Consider the following 19,372-nt stretch of genomic DNA (forward strand, 5'->3'; position numbering starts at 1 on the left):
ATCGATCTTGATAATAATCTATCTACTCCTCTTTCAAACACACACACACACACACACACTCGCTAGTTGTGCCTCTGTGCCTACCGCGCACACTCTCGATACGTCTTTCTCTCCCTCCCCCCCCCCCAACAATGACAGCAGAAGGGTGACAACTCGATCTGATCATAATCTGTCAATTGGTTTCTCTCTCAAACATTGTGTCTCGGTGCCTCGCTCGGTAGCCCCCTCGATATGTAGACTTCTCGCGCGCGCACAGCTGTAGTGACGATGACGCTGAACCCAGTGTGCCTTGTTTTTACCGGCCTCATGTGATAGTTTTCACCCTGTTTTCTGTTAATTAACAAGGCAACCTTTTCTTTGTTACTACTAGTGAATCTGAAATCATTCGGGGTAGACATAAAATATATCACTTCAACCCAATTATCGCAGCAACTATTTTAAAAGAAATTAGCTAGCTGCCCGTGCGTTGCACGGAACATCAAGATGCATTTGTATGAGTAGTTTATCTTGTGAGAGAAAAGGCTGAACGAGGGAAGGCCTTATTTGCGAACGTGGAGAGACGTGTGGGTATATTTTTGCAAAATTGCCATAGTTTCTTTCCTATCCGTTAGATATAAATCCGACGGCCTATATTGCAGGATGGCACGCACACCATCATCACCAACTCTGTTTTCTACTCCCTCCGTCCGAAAATACTTGTCATCAAAATGGATAAAAATAGATGTATCTAAAACTAAAATACGTCTAGATACATTTCCTTTTATCCATTTTGATGACAAGTATTTCCGGACGGAGGGAGTATTTGTCTTTTTAGAGATTTCAACAAGTGACTATGACCGGACCTTACCAACATACTCAAAAAAGTAGTCCATAATTTTGATGTTACCCTCTTTTCTTGGCGGTGCAGTGCCATCTGGATACCTCATAAATAAATCAAGGACAAATCTGACCCCTTCCTGAAAAGACATACGTAGCAAAATGAGTGAATCTACACTCTAAAATATGTCTACATACACATCCGTATGTGGTAGTCCATTTGAAATCTGAAAAAGACAAATATTTAGGAACGAATGGAGTATATATAAGAGTAGACATGGAGATATATCTCCAGCATGGTCTAGAACAAAAATGTGCTGGGCTGGTTAGCGCCGGATGCTCGCAACGCGATGACATGAGTTCGAATTCTGTCTTTTAACTTTAGATTTTTATATTATATATTACTCTACTTATTTAATATATACTTCTTTCGCTACTGTACTGACAGTGGAACCCACAGAGTACTTAGAATATTAAGGATGGACTTGTTTCTTTTTAACTTTCTGTACGAAGCTGTAGCCACCCTGCAAGTCACGTGTACACTGTACATGCAATTAACTTTTTATAGAGGGACAATCATACAGGCAATTAACTCAAATGGATTGGATATCACTCTATTATTCCCAGCATAAAGAGCATCTCCAATGGCAGCCGGCAAATTTCCTCCCGCTTCCTTCCGCGGAGTACGACATCAAATGCCACCGACATACATTTTTACAACTCTAACCAACCAGATGAAATTCGTGCAAACACGGACTGATTTCATATAAGCATGAAGGATTTCGTATAAAAAAGCCGGATCTTCATATAAACATGATGGATTTCATTACATTTACATGAACTAAGAGGTGCCAATCCGGCTCTCTTGTATAATTAATACTCCCTCCGTCCAAAAATACTTGTCCTAGAAATGGATATATCTAGACTTATTTTAGTTCTAAATGGCCGCCCGCGGATCCCTTTGTCTTCCTCATGTTCGTCAGACACTTGCGGGGTCGACGAAGGTGCTCGAAGGAGACGAAGTAGCAAAGAAACCACCTGAATCTGCGGTCGTCGCCTCGGTGGTGGCCTTCATGGGTCCCAAGTGGCAGTGCCCCCCCCCCCCCCGTGTTCTACTTCTCCTCGATGATGGCAGCGGACGTGGAGAAGCTGGCCATTGACTCGTCGCTCTCCACGCCCCCGGCTTCTGTCTCTACCTGCATGGCGCTGCCGCAGGCACGGGAGGCGCGGCCACCGCAGACACTGGTGGCGCGGTACGACGCGGCAGCATAGGCACCCGTACCGGCGTGCTCGCCACCGTGCCGGCGTGGAGAAACTCGCCACTCCTCATCGAGCTGAACTGGAGCGGTGAGTTGCTGAACCACGTGCCTTCTTGGGGCGGCAACTGGCTCCGTCGGGCCAAGCGAGGTTGGTGAAGCACCGAGTGGCCTCGCCCGTATCCGGAGGGCTCGGCGGGCCACCCAGCCGGGTAATATGCCGGAGAACGGCTCATCGGCAGCCATCAGAAGGGTGGAGAAAATGGTGAAGGAGGAGATGGGGGAGCGGCGGAGGGGTGCGATTCTTGCCCGCTATCTATCTGGCCTCGTGTAAATAGAGGGCGGACGGTAGGAGCTTGGCCGGCGTCTAACCTCGTTTAAACTGAGGGCGGACGGGAGGATCTCGGCCGGTGTTGCGTTTAATTCCGGCCCGCTCATGAACGGACGTGTGGCCGGAGTAGGATTCTCGGTTTGCATGCGGGTTTAACGGAGGGATTTAATGGAGGCGCCGGGCGTGCAGCGGGCGGCGGAGTACTATTCGATTTGACAGTAGTAATGAGCCGTCAAATCACAAAGGCCCTCGCCTCTCGTGAAACCGACCGAGCTAGACTGCCCCGCCCTCTAGCCTTTTAAAAAATGTATATACTCCACTTTTGTATAGTAGTAGTATCAATCGATTGCGCCATGGAGCAAAACTTGAAATTAAAAAAAGGTGGTACATATAGAGAGCGCTCGTGAACTATGTGTCATGTACATGGCAATAAATAAAGTACTACATGATACTAAGGCTGGTCGTAATGGGAGTATCATAGGTAGTATCATGCATGCCAACTAAGCAATTTTGATGAGGTGTCATTGAATTAAATGAGGAAAGAGGAGCTTGAGTATCATATACTACTTTGTGTCATGCATGGCAATAAATGTAGTCCTATATGATACCAACATATGATACCATGCATTACGGATGTAGTATCATACACTAGTATCATATGCATACAAGCCCCACATCTCTTCTTGGTTGATTCCTCTATTTATGTCAAAAAATAAGAAACAACGTGAGAGTTAATGCACCACGCCTATGTGTTTACTAGTAGGAGTATTTGGTTTTCGTAAGATGACTTAATACTCACCTACTACCTCCGTCCTGGTTTATTGGTCCTCATTGTAATCTGTGCCAAATTTTGACCATAAATTTAACTAACAAAATGCTCATGCATGTCACAAAAAATTATATATTTGAAAACTATGTTCGAATATGAACCCAGCGTTATAATTTTTGTTAACATGCACTAACATTTTGTCAGTTAAATCTTTGGTCAAAATTTAGCACAAACTACATAGGGGACTAATAAACCAGGACGGAGGTAGTAGACGGAGGGAGTATTCGATTTGACAGCGGGTGGCGCAGTTCCCGATACGGCTTTAATGCAGACGAGGGAGGGAGTAGCGGTTCCTGATATGTTGAACGGCCAATGCATCCTCCTTCAATTAATGCATGAGGGAAGTAATGGGAGGAGGTCCGGGAAAAGAAGCTGCACGATGTGAATGCAACGCAGTTTGCCCTCATTGCCCTCATATAAAGGCGCCCTCCATTCCAATGCATCTACCACATCGTACGCACCTAAGCATTTGCCTAAGGACCTACACTAAGCGCAAAAGAGCTCGCTCCAGACCCATGGCGGCGATGCACGTGAGCGGCCAGCGGCTGCGCCAGATGGTCCACGACGCCGGCCTGCGGCATGGCGCCGAGGATCGTCTCCAGACGGTGTTGGAGACCGGCTGGTGGATGGCCGCCGTCGACGCCAACTACGACTCTCAGTTGGACCAGATGATCGTTGCCACCAGCAACAAGTTCACCGTCCTCAAGAAGCTCGCGGACGACATCGCCGTACTCCTCCAGCCCGCGCGCCCGGGCTCCTCATTGCCTGCCACCCTAATCGGCCTCCATGGCCGGAACCTCTTTCAAGCACTGGTGGCCCTGCGACTGCCCGCCGACGCCATGAAGAATGTCCACCTGGAGGTCGCGCTCGCCGCGAGGCGCCTCGCCCTGCAAGAATTCGTCGACCTACACATCCACGCGTACGAGCAAATCATGTACATAGGTATCTACAAGGCCAGTGAGGACGCTACGATGTTGGCCTTCCTCAACCGGCTGGAAGCCTTGGATGCCTTTGTTGAGAAGCACCTCGACCTCGCCACAAAAGCCGCCGCTCCTTAGCCGCCGGTCGGTGGCCCGGCGCACTAAGTTGAGGAGGAGGAGGTCGTACGTTCGTGGATCCATCTTTCTTCTTGCCTTCTGTAACCACCACTGCGATCGCATCATCGTGGCCTTAATTCTTATTGTGTTGTTGCATTCTCGTTCCAGTCAATACCGACATGTGCGATCCCTTTGCTTAATTATATGCATCACTGTAACTAGTACTCCATCCGTCAATTTATAAGTTGTGCTTACCTTTTCCATCAACTTCGTGCAACGCGCGGGCATCTTGCTAGAAACACTAGAATATGTCTATATAATCCGTATGTGATAGTCCATTTGAAATCTCAAAAAGACAAATATTTAGGTACGGAGGGAGTAATATATTAGGAGTATATCAAAACAATAGTGATTTCTTCCAAGTTTGTGAACAAATACTACTATTCTACTACTTTGGATCCGTCGCAACGCACGGGCACATTGCTAGTAAAAGGAAAAGGCCTGCCGCGTTCGCGTCGCACCCCCACACGCCCGGGAATCGGGAGTACAACACGGCCCGTCCGGCACGACACATAGCTTAGGGAAGGCGTGTTGCCTGCCTAGCATTTTCACTTTCATGTGGGACCGCCGTTGAGCAAACCGACACCCCGCCCGCCGCCGGGTTGGAAAACAGAAACAAGGGGAAGATCTAGCTGTAGCACGGAAGCCAAGAAATTTTTTGTCAGACGGGGCTCGTTGATAGAGTAGGAGCATTCCGTACTAGTACTACTCCTACTAGTACTACCAAGTTTGTACTCCTAATACTATATTACTACTACTACCACTATACAACTACTAGTAGATACATGCACGGCACAACATCGTAGGAACAAAAAGCGGGAAGATCTTGTTTTGGGTGATTTATCTTTTTTCAATCAACGTAGTATGAATAATATGATGTGGGGGGCACCCATGGAGCTTATGTGGCTTGGTTGCATGGCTACGGAAGGTTAGAGAAAAATAAATAGATAATGTGTTTAGAGTGCCCTCCACTAAATATATATTCTTTGGATCCATTGCAACAGACCGACACATCTATATCTATACCCCCTATATAGTGTGTGAAACACTTTGAAAGTTGTTCTTGGATGAAGCCAATCCGACGGTACAAAGATGGCAAATCCAAGCACTACTAGCCGTTGGATATCATCCACCAGATTCTACCACATGTATAATCTAGAAGACTCCATGGTTGAACTTAATTCATGACTAACTTTGCCACAACTAAGCTTAGGCAAAGTTATTAGTTCTTCAAAATGAGAGCCACAAGTTGGCAAGCCTAAGGGAATCTTTCCACATTTTCTGTGTGTATGTCATGTGGGGCCTTAGTGTGGCTTGCCTAAGGTGTGGCTTGAACCAAACACTCACCTAAGTTAATCAAACTTGCCTAACCTTACATTCCACCAGATTTTGCCACATGTTAGAATCCAGAAAACTCCACATGTAGAAGCATAATGCACAAACCACCAGAATCTCATGCGTGCAATGCACGTGTACCTTACTAGTACTAATTGGTAGTAGTAAGAAACAAATTCCAGTTTTGGCACGAGCTCGTACTGCGGGAGCACCACAAGGCCTGCCGCAGGAGTTACATTTCCCTCTTGGGGCCCACGGGACCGAACTTCAGTGGCTTAGTGCCCGGTCTATGAGTCAATGACATGCGGACCTTAAGTGCGGCTGGCCCACATGTCATTCTCATGGTGGTGGCGTGGTTCGCGACTCACTCGTTCGAGATGAACCGGCCAGAGTACGGATGAAAATGTGTCACAGCCGCTAGATGAAAATTCGATGGTGTGGGAGTACGGACCGGAGCACAGCAGCGGAGCCGGCAAACCGCGTCCAATTGGGTGTGTCTATGGTAGAAAGTTGAGGGTCGCCGCAGTTTAGCTGGCCCGCATGTCATACACACAAATGCAGAGGAGCGGTGGGGCCGAGAGGGATGAGGGGCACGAACAATCCTACCATTCTGTCACTGACATGTGGGACCCATAAGCGCGGGTCCCACCTGTCAGCGAAGGAAAGGCAGGGCAAGGCAGTGCTAGCCACGTCAGAGGATCCATGTCCATGTCGGGGGACGTCGTGCCGTGGGTTGGAGCGGCGTCGTGGGAATCGCGTGTGGGTGTGGCAGTGGTAGAAACAAGAAACGTGATGGTCGTCGTGGTTCAACTTCCATGGACAAGCTGTTGTGTCTGCTGACACATGTATATCAAAACTAGAGTGTTTATATTTCAAGCACGTGAACAAGTATTATTCTAATAGTTTGGATCCATTGCAACGCACGGGCCAACACATTGGTAGTAGTAGTGTCCATCTCTATCTCTAGAGGCCTTCCCTCGTTCATCCTTTTCTCTCACAAGATAAACTACTCATACAAATGCATCTTGATGTTCCGTGGAACGCACGAGGATGTTTCCTTGGGGGTCTCTCCAGCGCGGCGTGGCCGTAGTTGCAAGTTGACGCCCCTTGAGATGCCTTCGTTGAGGGGCACTTAGATTTCCTCCGATGAGCAAGCAAGATGAGTTTGATCACATAGTAAATGCATTCTAAAGACTACTTCCGTGTCCATATCCTAATTCTCCCCCTTTCCGTTGTTTCACAGGCTAGGCTCGGTGCGAGTGGAGATTGGCTTGCATATGTACGATAGGGTACCAACATCAATTTGCACAACATTTACAACGGTGACACCGTTCCCGTAGAACCTTTGTCCAACATTGGGATCAGCCATGCAACGGGCCACCGCATGAATTGGTACGATGGAACCACAGTGATATTGAATAAAAGATAGCACGAACCTTGCACATGGCGGTCAAAGGCGGACCATGCTGTCTGCGGCCAATTTGTTGTTGTACGAGTAGGAAGATGTTGTGCTCCTTTCTAACCGCATCTTTGCGGTGACAAACCAGGGGACTTATTTTGTATGGGACACATCCTACGATATACTCCCTCTCTCCTAGTTTATTTGTTTTGAATCTTTTCGTTTTATAAGTTTCAAATTCAAATTTAGAGCTCCCCATCACATGTTGAGATTACAATGTCCATTAAATCGTTGCGTGCATGTATAGTAAAGAAACAAATCTCGAGTTTGGCACGAGTTCGTGCTGCGGGAGCACCACAAGCCCTAGCGCAGGAGTTACATTTCCCTCTCAGGGCCGTCGGGACTGAGCTTCAGCGCCTTACTACACCTACCTTTGAGTCAATAACATGTGGACCCGATAGGTGACTGGTCCACATGTAATGCTCCCGAAGGCAGAGGGGCAGTGGGGCCAAGAGGGGTGAGCCGCAGGTCGGGGGACGTGTGGTTTCATGGGTTCGAGCGGCGTCGTGGGAATCGCGGGTGGCTGTGGTAGAAACTTGATGCTCGCCGCATTTTAGGTGGCCCACATGTCATGCACACAAAGGCAGAGGGGCGGTGCGGCCGAGAGGGGTGAGGCGCACGTCGGGGGCGTGGTGCCGTGGGTTGGAGAGGCGTCGTGGGAATCGCGAGATGAAACGTGATGGTCGCCGTAGTTGAACTTCCATGGACAAGCTGTCATGTCTACGGACACATGCACTGCATACCGATCACTGGAAGGAGTAGCAGAGAAAGCTATATATGCGGATAAATAGTTCCTTATAGTCAAGCGGACCCACGCTACTACTCTGTTCCAAAGACATGCACACCATCGAAATAGTCCATCTATATCAATATACACCGAGAGGGAATAAATTTTTTTTTTTGTTTTGAAATAGTTCATCCATCCATAATGCCCTCCTGCTGGTGCAGCGTTTTCTTCTTCTTCTTCTTCTTCTTCTTCTTCTTCTTCTTGTTGTTCTCATTCTCTATGGGAGACGGCTTCGCAACAAGCTCTTTGGACCTTGCAGCTATCTCGAAACTCACACGGGCATCGAGGGCAGCATATTTTATCCGCTCGTACGTCAAGGGATAATTCTCCCATCCAGACGACCTTAATGCCACCGTCTCGTCACCCTTCTGAAGATTTGTACCGAGCACAAAATTTGCTACGTCGAATAGGGATGGTGTCTGTTTAGCACAATCTTCTATAGGAATTTTGATTCTGGTTTGTAGGTCAGCGATGCTTTTCAAATCAAGGTTGTACGGCTCCAGCTTCTGTTTGTCCCCTTCGATGGCTGCCCCACAGAAGTATACATCCTCCCGAGACAAGAAATCGTGAAGCTCACCTGGTATGGAGGGCGAGTGTATGATGTGGTACACCAAAACATCATCTTCGAGGCACAGCTGAAGGACGGCGGCGCGCTGGATCTTCCCAGGGGCACGCTCCGTGTACTCTGCGTCGAGACGATGACACTCGTCTCTACCTTTTCGAGGGAGTTGGATACATTGTTGATCCACTGCCGAACAACCTTGGGTTGACGGTGACGGTGGCAACTATGAGCATCGAGCCTTCGACGAGGACATGTTGGACGCTAAAAACCTGCATCTCGATCTCTTTCGCCATTTGGAACCGCTGGAACGGAGGGCTATGGTTTGGAGAATTAGGATTAGATGGCTAGTCTAACTGAAGTAGTAGATGATTATTTAAAGAGGTTAAAACAATGTGAACGCAGTGGGGTTTGGATGCAAATGAAGACGAAGGGAGGTGAAGAAGCCGAGGCGAATCGGTTCCCGATGGAGAAGTAAATGGGAGAAGTGGCGTGCAGGCAGTTGATTAGACGGCTAGGTAGACTAAATGAAAAGGCTATGCGGGTAGACTGAGGAGTCGTACCTATTCGTGTACGTGCCCATCCTTCCTGATAGGTGGGACCTATGCAAACAGATAAAAAAATGTGTCGTACCTTTTCTTTTGAGCGCGTGAGTGGGAGACACAACATTCTCTGGTTAAGGAATACTCCCTCCGTTTAGGTGAGTATAAGTCACCTTATGAAAATCAGGTTTTCCCAAAACCTTTAGGCGTGGAGCATTAACTTCTGGATCAATCCCCTCCCAGACTCGTTAGCCAACGTTCTCTTCCTCTGCTGTCGCGTTCAACCTTTCCATTTTTCCTCTTCTCAAGTGTGGAACAATCTGCATGCCGTCCTTGATGCACCAGAACGACCACTGCATGCATCGCAGCAGGGCGTTGATTGGGCATGCACGAGAATTTGGTTCTGCTCGCAATATGGATGATACCTGAACAATGAAGTGAACAGGCATGCTAGCACGAGAGACCTATTTCCGCTATACAATACTAGAGTACTCATGTTCCTACTAGTAGTAGTAGTAGTAGTACAACTGTGGTACACTTGATGGTCAAAATACTATTCATCCAATCCTCACAGTGAAGTGACAATACCCTGCGCCTGACACTAGTCCAGGCGAGGCGGCATGTTCGGGTTACCAAAGTCATCCTCACCATGTGCACTGTGCAGTCTGTCACCGCCACTGTACAACACATTGGCGCCTTGCCTCGTCTCCCTCTCCGCTCCCATAGCACCACTCCATCTCCATCTCCTTCCCCGTCTTTGTCTCCGTCTCCATCTCACTGTGCCCCCATGTACCGTCGCCTCACTCGCCTCCCCCAGTACCACTATTCCCTTGCTAGCCACTCCAGCACCGACATCCTTCTCCCCCGTAAATCAAGCCCCCTTCCAAACTCCACCATGGCCGAACGTGAACCGCGCAGCATCCATATGAGCCGCGATTGGAGCAATCTCCCCAGTGACATCCTCGACCTCTATTGTTCGTGTATGGATATGTTGACCGCCCTGCGGCTGGCTGCATGCTCGAGGGACATGCACATGGCCATCGTCGAAGCGAGGCCTAAGCTTTTCAAGACACCCTGCTTGCTGCTATCTGGTCTTGCGAGATCGGCTCACCATGATACGGAGGCGTGCATGATGCCCCTCGACTTCAATCCGATCTCCATTAGACGAAACTTCTTTGCAGGTATGTAGTGTGTCGCCGTACATCATTTCCCTCGACATCGATCCAATCACCATCGCCCGAAACTTCTTGGCAGGTATGTACTGGGTCGGCATGAACTCCCACTAGATGGCTGCCTTCAGAGAAGATGGTAAAAAGTTGGTGCTCGTGAACTTCCAGACCTCCCATGAGATTATCCTTCCTCCGTTGGATTATATAGAGTATTACCATCGCGGTCCAAGTCATCTAGATTACTACGTCAGTTGGACGGATCTTGTTTTGCAGAAGATTGTAATCTGCCAAGTACCCACACGACATGCGAATTACGCAGACTTCAAGCTAGTTGCCTTGTTCGACCGCAGACTCGCCTATCTTTATGCCGGTGCCTTTTTTAGCTGGAGACAACTCGGCTCGCAGTGGATCATCGTCAAAGCTGATACACACTTCTGTGATGCTATTGAACACAATGGCATCATCTACGCGATCGACAAAGCAGATGGCACCACGTATTGCTGGGACGGCGCGTGTAAGTTGTTTCTGTCTCATGTTAATGATGACGCCATGACACTGTTTGAACTTTTTGTGATGATTGGCATATCCCTGTTTGAGCAGAATTTGAGTAGAACTATGGCAATATATTAGAGACGATGTAAATCAGCTATATTTGGAATGAGCTAATTCATGCGATTGTGACCATGTCATTACAGCCAATTTGTACCCTGAATAATCAAACGGTTAGGAATATATGGATATTATCCTTATTTTACAGTAATCTATATACTACTACTAAATATGAGTGTGTATCAATGGCCATGTTAGTTTCCTCATTTTCATGATGTAGAAACATGCACCACACTGTTGGTTTCATCTAACCATACATTAGGGAAGTAAATGTGCATATGGAGAACTCTATATTTGGAAGTAGTGAAATCCTGCAATGCTTACCATGTGTACATACCTATATTCGCCCTTCAGCAATCAATGGCTAGAATAATATCCTCACAAAAATTTTGCCCACAGAACACGAGTATATAACAATGCATGTTCTGTTAGTTACCTTGAAGAATTTGTTTGTGAGGACAGAACATGATTACATAACATGCATGACATGGTAGTTTCCTGTGAAGAATCGATTGCGAGATAACATGAGTATAACCATGCATGGCACTTCTATATTTTCGAACCCAGTATACATTTCCCTGTATTTTCCTCCCAGTTCCAACAGGGACATATCAATGCTGTTTCTTGCATTATCCTACTCATACTCTGAACAATGCTGATCTTACATTAACAATGCCTGTCCTTTTTGATATGATGCAGTGTCCCTACAGTTACTGCCCTTTGTAATTACACCACCTTTGCCAAAAACAGGGAAGCACAACTGGTTCCTCGCTCGATCAGACGACGACAAAAGACTGATGATCATTCGGACACATGAGCCGGAAAAGTTATATTGCAAAAACCCCACTGTATACAAGCACCGTGTAATACGTGAGTATCCGGACAGTGGCTGTTACGTCTATGAGCAGGATACCAGCTTGTTGGGGCCTTTAGGATTTTTTAGTTGGAGGCGGGTAAACAGCCTTGGTTCACACTCTCTGTTTCTCGGACTCAATTATCCGATTAACCAGGAGATCACCGTTGGCAAGGACCTTGATGGCAGAGAGGCTCTGTTTGCTATGGAAAACTGTGTCTACACGGCGAGCCCTAGGAGTTCGGGAGCAAACTCCCCTGATTGTCAACGATACAGCCTGCAGCCAAAAGAAGCTGAGAATGACAAAGGCATCCGGATTAACTTTGATCCTTGGATGTCTCAATTACGAGAGGCAGTGATGTGGTTCAAGCCTTTAGGTTGATAGGTAACTGGGCTGTTACATCAAAAGGGTGGAGTACTGGTGTCTCCGGATCACTGGTCGCTGAAGCGGGGCTGCAAATTATGATGGTGTTGGATCATCTCTTCGAATGACTTTGTTGTCTTTGCTGCTAGTTCTGGATGGGTAGTTCTTTCTTTTTTTATGCATATTCCTTGTCATTTGGTCATCCTCGTCTATGTCACACTTTCTATGTAATAGTTGCTTCTATTTAGAATGTCATTATCGTCTGGATCACGATAGTCTGAGCGCTGCAGATGGGTACGTTTTGGTGGTGTAGCAAGACTTCTTATGAACCATCATGTCTTGCTGTTTATGTCAGTATTAGTCACTAGTCAGTGTTTGAATGTTGTATATATCGTTGTTTCAAACTGTTTGTTGTCTCGAACTACTGGTGGGCTAAATGAGGGCATCACCATTCTCCAATGTTCAGAGTATATATCATTTCTTCAAGTTATATAATTTGAGCTCATTGCCTTTTGGATGATGTTCACTTGCTTGGGCCAGTGAGGTGTCATTGAATATGGGCCGAGTAGTAACGCAATGCCAAACAGGTCAATTATGATTCTCGGGCCGGGCTCTCAAAAGATCCTGAAAAAAAAGGCCGGGCATATTGGCGCCACCGGTGTTTTCGTGCGCTTGAGCACCGAGAGCATATTGGTGCGTGCTTGAAATTCATGCTACCTTTTCATCCCCTGTCTCCCGCCCCTCCCCCACCTCTGGAATGTCGATTCCTACTCCAGTTCCCCCAAATCCCCCTCCTATACTCCCTATACTCAAGCGCGCTATCATGTTGCCGGTCAACGCGGATCTCTGAGCCGGAGATCCTGAGGTCCGTCCTGCCTTCGGTCGCTGCGTGCTGTCGCTCAACAGTGGTATGGCGGCGCTTGACGACTAGTTTGCCGGCAAACTACTGATGGTAACCATCAACGGCGACCGGCCTCCCGTCTTGCCGGACGACCTTGTCAAAGCTCTTGGCATTGCACACGGCATCCAAATAAGTGACTTGCTCATCGAAGTCTGTCCGCCATCGGCTGATTTCTTCGTCAGGTTCTGGACTACTTTCGACTGCAGTCGCGTGTTCGAATCTTCCCGGTGTTTGTTCTGCGATGGCGCGCTGGTGAGCTTTGATCGGTGGCACCCAGGATGGGGCTCGGTGCCCTCTGAGCTTGAGTTTTTAACAAAGCTTACCTTCCACGGCATGCCTCGACGTGCTTGGAACATCGAGTCCATGAACGAGCTTATCAACGACCTTGGAGGTGAGCTCGTAAGTATGTTTGTTCCTCCAGACAGCTGGGCTCTGACTGTTATGGCATGGATGAAGAAGCCGTCCACCATACCGAAGGTGATTGGTGTTGAGATACCGGTGCAATAATCGAGGTTGTACTATACGTCGCCAACAAGGCCGCCGCGGACCACGTTAGGGATGTACATGTATCGAGTGTTCGTGCATGTCGAAGAAGTGGTCAATCCATCAATCGAAGTCCTGCCGCCACCGCTGGTGCCAGGGTCCATCGACGATGTCCATTACAGGAGTCAACGTCAGACTTTCCCCGTGTTGCTCAGAACGATGGAGGGCATAGGGCCTACTCCATCGCGTGGAGGAGGCCACTGCTTCTTTGGGAGAAGAGGCATGGCTGGCTGCCTGGATGTGCTCTAATTTGAGGTAAGTACTGAATCTTGTCAGATAGTACTAGTTAAATCCGAGCTATGGGTCTGAAGCACTGATATGCTAGTACATTTGACTGTGACCTATTCTAATTTTGTACTTGAAGCTTTTTTAGAAAGGGTTGTATGTCAACTTAATGTGCTAGCAGAACTTATTGTGTTGTCTGCCTGTTTTCTTTGCACAACATTCAAGATATTTCCCCGTCATTTATAAAGACGATGAACCATTATGTACGACTTCGTTGGTTTCAACATGGCCCTTCCCGTAGGGATCCACTGCTTCCATCCTGATTGTGCCACCTGCGTGAAGTTTTTGTATGCAAGTTCAGTGTGCTATGATGTTCTATATGATTGTGTCAACTATATAAGTTTTTACTGAGCATCAGCAATGCATATGGCTGAAAGATGTATTTACGAGCATCGACTGATGGGTCTCTCTCTCTCTCTCACACACACACACACGCACACACACACACACACACATGCACACGCACAAGTGGGACCCATTGAATTATTTATTTTCTCTTGACAGCTTTTAATTAGGTTCCACTATAATCTAACTTTTTTCTTAAGTTATTAATTGAGCTTAGTGACTTCAAAAAGTTGTACAGAAGCCTTGTTTGGGCCTTTCCTGCGTCGCTGAATGTGGGCTGAGTAACCATGTTATGTTGTACTGTACTACACATGCCTTTTTTTTCAACATCGGCAATGCAACTGGGTCGAGAGTTGTACACAATATCCGGGTCAACTTGTTATCCGCCCCGCTGGGCTGCAAAGTTTCCTAGGAGGTATGCATTAGGCTTAACAAGAAAATGGACTTTAAGAAATAATAAATGGGATGTAATTATAATAACTGGGAAATTACTATGCACCAAACACGTAATTAGTTTGAAAAATATATTATTTTTGGAATTTGGAAATTTTAATTCATTACTTGTTGCGCGCACAATATTTCGTTGGATTTTAACGTGATACAACTTTATTTTGAAATTATATTTAACCTGACTAGAAATTTCAGATAAAAATATTTCGGATCCCATCAAAATGTGGGAATTTTTTTTTTGAATTCTGTTTTGAGCGGTTGTTTAAAATTATTAATCATTGTTCTAGCTAGAAGTTGGGCTGTACTTTTAACAAACTTTAAATGGGCTGTAGTAAATTCCATTAGAATTGAAAAATGGGTTGTACATTCTTACAAATCGCAAATGGGCTATATGTTCTCTGCCAAATCCGAGCTGTGGGCCTACTAAGTTGACGCGTACCAAGGGCTTTGTCAACTTAGTCAATATAAACGATTCTAGCTGTAGTGATCGTACGATGTCCATCCAACGGCCGTAGTGCTTCTTCAACCTTTGGTCTTCTTGCTCCAGCCGCCCAAAGCAGTACCGGTCGTGTCGCGTGCTCCTGCCTCCCATGGCCGGCTGTGATGCCGCGGAGGCCTCACCGCCCCGTACTACTCCCACCGCTAGCCAGGCCATCCCTCTACTCACCCACACCCCCTGTCATTCTGCGGCGACGGCAGCCTCACACCGCAGCCGAACCAGTGAACCCTCGTACTCCTCTTCGCGTGGGCTACCGCTGCTGCGTCTTCCCCGGCTCTGCGTCGTCCCCTTCCTAGGCCTCGCCGTCGTCCAGACCACCGCCCTGGTGCTCTCAGCGCGGCGTGGTCAACATGGTCAACGACCGACTTCCATCGGAAGAGTACTGTACGTGGCAAGGCTGACAACTGGGTCCAGGCGGCTGCAAGGAAGTGCCTCCTTATTACGCGCAAAATAATTATTCCTCCACCTGACAGCAGGGACCCAACGGACGGGCCACCTTATTTCGCGAAAAAAACGTTTCCCCCTGACTACTGGGACCCACCGGACGGGCCAGAGTATTTCATGAAAAAAACATTCCTGCGCTGTCAGCTCGGACCCACCGGAAGTGCCTCCTTATTACGCACAAAAAATGAATACTCCCCCTGCTAGCTGGGACCCACCATGGTGGGAGGCTGACTTGTGGGCCTACTAAGTTGACTGGGACGGGGGCCTTTGTCAACTTTAGTCCATATGAACGATTCTAGCTCCAGTGACCGTACGATGTCCATCCAACGGCTGTAGTGCTTCTTTAACCTTTGGTCTTCTTGCTCCAGCCGCCCAAAGCAGCGCCGTTCGTGCCGCATGCTCCTGCCTCCCGTGGCCGACTGTGCTGCCGCGGAGGCCTCACCGCCCCCTACTATTCCCACCGCTGGCTAGGCCCTGCGGCGACGGCAGCCTCACACCGCAGCCGAACAAGTGAACCCTCATACACCTCTCCGCGCGGGCTTCCGCTGCCGCGTCTTCCCCGGCTCCCCGTTGTCCCCTTCCTAGGCCTCGCCGTCGTCCACCGCCCTGGTGCTCTTGGCGCAGCGTGGTCAACGTGGTCAAGGAACGACTTCCATCGGATGTGGACTGTACGTGGAGAGGCTGACAGCTGGGTCCACGGCCGCAGCAAGGAAGTGCCTCCTTATTACACGGAAAATAATGATTCCTCCACCTGACAGCTAGGACCCACCGGATGGGCCACAGTATTTCATGAAAAAAACGTTTCCCCCTGACTGCTGGGACCCACTAGCTACATCTTCGCATGCAAGGAAGTGCGTCCGGGCAAAAAAAAAATGATTCGCCCCCTGACCGCTAGGACCCACCAGCGACACCTTCGCACGCAAGGAAGTGCGTCCGGGCGAAAAAAATGATTTGCCCCCCTGACTGCTAGGACCCACCAGCTACATCTTCGCATGCAAGGAAGTGCGCCCGGGCAAAAAAAGTGATTCGCCCCCCTGACTGCTGGGACCCACCAGCTACATCTTCGCAGGCAAGGAAGTGCCTGACAGTCAGGTCCCACCTGGTCGAAGCATACGTAGCGTTGTCATTCTGGTCGCGAATGTGTACGTACATACTGGTCGATGTAGAGGCGCGCACGAGTCGTAGTAGAGGCGCGCACGTGTCGTAGTAGAGGCGCGCACATAGCATGTACATGTACATACAGCGGCGAGGGTGCAAGAAAGATAATACGGCCACATGCGTACATACGGGCAGGGTCTCGAACGCCTACTCGCGCATACATACATGGCTGGGTCGAAACGGAGAAACAGCGTCGTCGTCGTGTTCATGGGGAGACAACCTGCTGGGTTGGAACAGAATGCGTGGTCGTGTTCATCGAGAGGGCTTGGACGAAACAGGCGATGGAAACAAGGCCTGGCGTATCGCAGAACGGAGGAAACGGACCTCCTACGTTCGGAACGGGGTCCTGTTGATCGGGAGGGGTGTGGCGTACCGCAAAACGGAGGAAACGGACCTCCTACGGTCGAAACGGGGGTCCTGTTGATCGGGAGGGGTGTGGCGTACCGCAAAACGGAGGAAACAGACCTCCTACGGTCGAAACGGGGGTCCTGTTGATTGGGAGGGGTGTGGCGTACCGCAAAACGGAGGAAACGGACCTCCTACGGTTGAAACAGGGGTCCTGTTGATCGGGAGGTGTATGGAGTACCGCAAAATGGAGGAAACGGACCTCCTACGGTCAAAACAGGGGTCATGTTGATCGGGAGGGGTGTGGCGTACCGCAAAATGGAGGAAACGGACGTCCTATGGTCAAAACGGGGGTCCTGTTCATCAGGAGGGATGTGGCGTACCGCAAAACGGGACTCCACGGGATACTGTTCATCTCCACCGTCGACCTCCTCCAGCCTGCACGGGCTACCATTGACCTCCTCCAGCCTCCACGGGGCTCCTGTTCATCTAGCCTCCACCGCGCGCTACTCCACCGGCTACTGTTCAACCACCCCTCCACCGTCTACTGTTCATGCAGCCCTCCACCGTCTACTGTTCATCCAGCCCTCCACACCACGGGGTCCTGTTCAACCACCCCTGCACGGCCACCCCTCCATCGTCTACTGTTCATCCAACCCTCCACACCACGGGGTCCTGTTCAACCACCCCTCCACGGCCACCCCTCCACTGTCTACTATTCATCCAGCCCTCCACACCACGGGGTCCAGTTCATCCAGAGGCAATGCCACCGCTCACTATTCATCCAAACCCCACCGCAACGCTCACTGTTCATCCAATCGATCGGCTTCAGTTAGCAGAAGTAGCAAAGGAATCGCTCCATCCGGTTCAGTTAACAGCCATCGATCGATCGCTCGGGTTCAGTAATGCGTAGCCTGCAGTGCAATCGCTCGGGTTCAGTTAGAGCCCAACACCTCGCTCGGGTTCAGTTAGAGCCAACGCCTCGCACACACGCGCGTACGTGTACAAGAGAAACACGCATCGCTCGGCCCCCGACCTCCCACCATAACCGGCAACTCCCCGAAATTTTCCTCCCCCTCGCTTCTACCACGGTTTTTTCCATCATGGACGGCCCAAAGAATGTCATGCAGCTGGGTCTCCGGCCCGCCCAGGACGAAAAGCCTATTTTCTGTCATGATTTTTTGTCATAGAAGTAAGAGCCCACCATATCTATGATGATATCGGGTTCTGTCACAATTATCGTCATAGAAGTGTCATATGTATGACAGAAAAAAAATTCGTTCGGCCCAAAATGTCACGGATGTGTCTTTTTTTTGTAGTGATAGCACAAGGCGACAACATATCAACATCCAACAAACAGAAGCAATAAGCACAAAACTAGACCGTCAGACACGACCTAGTAGTACGACTGGCAGTGACCCAATAGCCCTCCTTGAATGTTGATATGGACTCTATATTATCAAGCTATTTACATAAAAGTCATCGTGGGCATATTTTCAGCAACTTTTTAGTTATTATGGATGCGGTGAGTATATTATCATGGTATTTACATAGAACTTGCAGGATATGTTTTCAAACAACTTTTTATCCCAGGTCAAAAGTTACCATGGTGTTTGTACGTATATTATCAACTCTGTGGTGTGTAAGCTCTTATGGTATTGTACCAAAAAAGTTACCAGGGTTAAGTTTTTCAACAACGTTTTTTCGCAAGTCAAAGTTGCCGTGGTATTTACGCATAAGTCATCATGCCTTTGTTGTGTATATTACCACACCATTTATACAAAAGTTATCGGAGGTATGTTCTTTACTTTTTTTCATTCAGGTCAAAGGTTATGGTTATGGTTTTTCGTCTCCATTGCTGACAAAGAGGAACATGATCACTGTCCAACAACTTTTCCTCAACAACATCACTATTGAATCCTTTTTCTTTTTGGCAAGCTTAAACGTTGTATGCTGTTGGTGCATTCCATTGCTACAAACTTAATTTATTTCTTTGTAATGGCCTGATTAACTTAATTACAAGTGACAGTTTGTTCCATCTTATACAGAATGAAAAAACAATTGTTTTAAGATGACACATATGGATGGTATTCTATTGTAGCACATCAGAAACTGTCAGGACAGTGTCTGAATATCTGAGATTCAACACTTGATCGGAATTTAGTTACCACTTTGCTGGGGGGAAATGACCACGTCCACGTCCATTTAAGATTGGACGGCGACTAACCTTTCCAATGTCGCTCCTTACTTGGTCCCACAAGCTTCTGTATTGCACCAGAGTTCTGTTTTTCACTTCCCAAAACTAGCTACTTGTTGTATGAATTCGTCCTTAGCTGTAGATGATTGTCAATTCACTTAAGTTCCCTGAAGCTGGTAGAAACACGAACACCTGCTCA

This window comes from Triticum aestivum, chromosome 1B, assembly GCF_018294505.1.
Source record: "Triticum aestivum cultivar Chinese Spring chromosome 1B, IWGSC CS RefSeq v2.1, whole genome shotgun sequence".
Classification (NCBI taxonomy): domain Eukaryota; kingdom Viridiplantae; phylum Streptophyta; class Magnoliopsida; order Poales; family Poaceae; genus Triticum; species Triticum aestivum.